The sequence below is a fragment of the Carlito syrichta genome, unplaced genomic scaffold, assembly GCF_000164805.1.
Source record: "Carlito syrichta isolate Samal-C Ts95f unplaced genomic scaffold, Tarsius_syrichta-2.0.1 Scaffold107890, whole genome shotgun sequence".
Lineage (NCBI taxonomy): Eukaryota > Metazoa > Chordata > Mammalia > Primates > Tarsiidae > Carlito > Carlito syrichta.
This window is the reverse complement of record NW_007051986.1, coordinates 238916-243107: the sequence shown is the minus strand read 5'-3', so window position 1 is coordinate 243107 and position 4192 is coordinate 238916.

Genomic DNA, 4192 nt, shown 5'->3' with positions numbered 1-4192 from the left:
CGCGCCGGGTCGGCGGAGGGCGCCGGCGCCTCGCTCGGGACCTGCGGGGAGAGGGAGGACAGGTCAGCCCTGACCGATCGGCCCCGGAGCCGGAGACCTGTGTCTCCGCAAGCTGCCGCCTCGCTGAGCCTCAGTTCCCCACTTGTGAAATAGGAGGAGCAGCGGTGCCTGCCTGGGAGGACGGTTGTGAGCATTAAATGAGCGACTACCTGTGCGCACATATCACGATGCCTGACGGCAGGCTAGCTATCTGCATTAATTCATCAAATACTGAGCGTATGCAATATGCTAGACTCTTCTAGGCACTGGGGATTCCGATTAAACAGAAGGCATTAACAAAAATTCCTGGCCGGGCGCCCTGGCTCAAGCCTGTAATCCCAGCACTTTGGGAGACCGAGGCGAGAGGATTGCCTGAGACCAGGGGTTCGAGACCAGCCTGGGCAACTTGGCGAGACCTCGTCTCGACAATAAATTTTAAAAATTAGCTGAGCGTGGTGACGCCTACCTGTAAGGTTGAGGCGGAAAGATCGCCTGAGCCCAGCAGGTCAAGGCTGCAGGGGCCGGGAGTGGCCACTGCACTCCAGTCTGGGTGACAGAGTGAGACTCCAACTCAAAAAAAAATAAAAAATAAAAATAAATAAATTCCTGCTTTCAGGAAGAATGGATAAGGAGTTGTCAAAGCACCTTACTGATACAGTAACATGAGCAAAGATGTGAAGGAAATGAGAGAGCAGGCTACATGGCTGTCCCTCAGAGGAGCATTACAGAGGGACCCACAAGGCCCTGTGGCAGTTTTCCTACTGAGTTCCAAGAATGGCAAGAAAAAGCGGTTAAAGCAAAATGCTTAAAAGGGGGAGAGTAATGGATGGGGTGGAGGCAGTGGAGGAGAGCTTAGGTTAGGCCTTGTAGGCCACAGTAAGGACTTTGGTTTTTATTTCATTTCATTTTATTTTTGAGTTGGAGTCTCACACTCTCCCAGGCTGGAGCCTCAACCTGCTGGGCTCAGGCCATCCTTCCACCTCAGCCTTCCAAGTAGCTGGAACTACAGGCATGCGCCACCATGCCCAGCCAATTTTTTGATTTATTGTAGAGATGAGGTGTCACCAAGTTGCCTGGGCTGGTCTCGAACCCGTGGCCTCAAGCAGTCTCTCACCTCGATCTCCCAAAGTGCTGGGTGTGAGTCACTGCGCCCAGCCCAGGACTTTGGCTTTTAATATAAATAAGACAGGGACCAGATCAGACACATTTTTAAAGGCTTCCTCAAGTTGCTGGGGTTCAAAACCAAATGAAGGAGGGCAGAAGCAGTAGCCCAGTGAGAAGCCCACAACAGTCATCTGGCAAGAGAAAATAGTGGCTCAGACCTAGGTGACAGAAGTAGAAGTGGCGGTAGTAAGAGGTGATTGGCTTCTGGATCCATCTTGCAGTGTGCGATAATAGATTTAATAAGAGATTAGATGTGGGGTGTCAAGAAAGAGGAGTCAAAATGACTTCAAAGTTTTTGAGACTTCAAGTTTTTGAGCACCTGCAAAGGTGGAGTTGCCATTTAAAGAGATGAGGACGGTGGGAGGAGCAAGTTGAAAAGTAAGATGTGTGTTGGACTGTATCACCACTTCTCTTTGACATATCTGGAGCTTAAGAGCGAAGCCTAGGCTGGAAATGTTCATTAAGAAGCCATCAGCCTATAGATGATTTTTAAAGCCTTGAGACTGGATGACATCATCTAAGGCATGGGCAGAAAGAAGCTGGGCAGCAAGATGAGCAGCCAGCCAGGGAGGGAGAAGAGCCAGAAGAGTGGTATCTTGGAAGCCAGGCCAGGACCAAGTCCAGGCTTTTTTTTTTTTTTTTTTTTTTTTTTTTGAGAAAGCAGAATTTATTAAGAGGACAGAAAAGCTCCCACAGCGGGAGGGGACCCGAAGGGGTTGCCACCCAAGTCCAGGTTCTTTAATCAACTTTTAAGAACAAGCACCTTTCACTTTTTAAGCTGTGAAGAAAAAAGCAAGAGTAAAAGCCAAATGTTATTCTGAGGCCTGAAATGAAAATATTTGAAAACGAGTCGGTTTCATGAGGTCTGGGTTTCTAGAGATAAAAATTAGAAAAAGGAAAGAGCCAGGCTCGGTGGCTCAGCCTGTAATCCCGCGCTTTTGGAGGCTGAGGTGAGTGGATTGCCTGAGCCCCGGGGTTCGAGACCCGCCTGGGCAACTTGGAGAGACCTCATCTCTACAATAAATAAAAAAAAAATTAGCCGGGAGTGGTAGCACGCGTCTGTAGTTCCAGCTACTTGGAAGGCTGAGGCGGAAGGATCGCCGGAGCCCAGCAGGTCGAGGCTGTGGTGGCCGGGAGCGGCCACTGCACTCCAGTCTGGTGACAGAGTGAGACTCCAACTCAAAAAAAAAAAAAAAAAAAAGTTAGCAGCTTTGTGGTAACCAACTCACTACTTTTATGTCTGTTATTGTAATAAATCCTCCTGTCATCCCTTTGAGTCAAGTGGTATCTCTTTTGATGGTTGAGAAGGCTGAAAGAGATTAAATTCACGTAGCCAGTGGAATTCACGAAGGACGTGGCGCACCCACAAAGCCATACAGTAGTTCCGGCTACCCTCTTCCCTGAACTCCCAGAGCCAAGATGTGCCAGAAGTTGGACTCCAAGTCCCCAGCTCTCCCCAAGAGGAATTCAAGGTTAAAATACAACTTGATACGTTAAATCGAGAGACTCCCTGTGGCAGGTTGGCACAGTCTGAATTCAAGATCACACTTTCCAGTCTTGTCCTGGTTTTGAAATCTGTTGGGTTTATTTCAACTCATCGGCAATTGTAGAGAGAACTTTTTTCATTATGTTTACATTTTTCTGGCCTGTTTTTCCTTAGCACCCCTCTTTAAGGTGACTTTAGACAGCCTGAGGGCTTCTTCATGCTGGGATCTCACTGACTTAAGAAAAACAAATTCTCCACACAAGCATCGCTGGTGTCTCCAGCCTAGAAGAAGGGGTCTTGGGTGCTAGAGGAAAAATCTTGGTAAGGGGGCAGAGTCCAGTAGGTCAAGAACCTGAGCAAGTCACTCCCTTCCCGTGCCTCAGTGTCCCAAGGAAGGGTAGGAAGGCTAGGTGAGGTCAAAATCTCCCAACTTTAGGTACAAGGTGGTATGTGGCAAACTTTCATCTCATTGTAATTGTTACGTATTTATTTTCATGCATGTTAGAAAACCAGTAGATCGCATGAAGCCCACAATTTCATCAATATAGCTTAGATGAAGGTAAATATATTTAACAAAACAATGTGAATCTATTTGAAGAAGAGCATTAACAAATAAGGAATGTGAATACAGCAAATGAGTAACACACACATGGCTGGCAAATACCAGACTAGGTGATTATTAATGGCCCTTACATGTTTTAAATTCAACAACTATTAGATTTTAATTTTAGAATAAATGGTATTTGTACTGTAACAAGTGGGTACTATGGAGATGCAATGTAGTGTAATAACACAGTAATCCAGATATTTGAAGTTAGTGATTTTTGTCTGCCTGCTTAAAATTTTTTTTGAGTTGGAGTCTCACTCTGTGCCCAGGCTGGAGTGCAGTGGCATGCTCACGACTACCACAGCCTTGAGGTGCTGAGCTCAGCAATCCTTCTGCCTCAGCCTTCCAAGTAGCTGGAATTACAGTTGTGTCCACCACACACCCAGCTAATTTTTTTATTTATTGTAGAGATGAAGTCTCACCAAGTTGCCCAGGCTAGTCTTGAACCCGTGGGCTCAGGCAGTCCTCTCACCTTGGCCTCCCAAAGTGCTGGGATTATAGGTGTAAGCCACCGCACCTAGCCCATGATGCAGTTCCAGTCTCATTGACTAGAGTTTGATGTCACCTATGTGGCTTGTCTCCCTCCTCTGGACTCTTTCAGCAGTCAGGATCTTCTTTCTTTTGAAAAAAAGAATAAAACATGACCCCACCCTCTAGTTCCTGGCTATAGGAAGTGTGGTCCACACATCAGCAACAAAGCATCACATTTGAACATTTTAGAAATGCAGATGCTCAAGATTAACCTCCAATTTACTGAATCTTCATTTTAAACAAGATCCCCAGGTTATGTGTATGCATATTAAAAATTAAGAAAATTTAGCCAGGCTCGGTGGCTCAGCCTATAATCCCACGCTTTGGGAGGCTGAGGTGAGTGGATTGCCTGAGCCTGTGGGTTC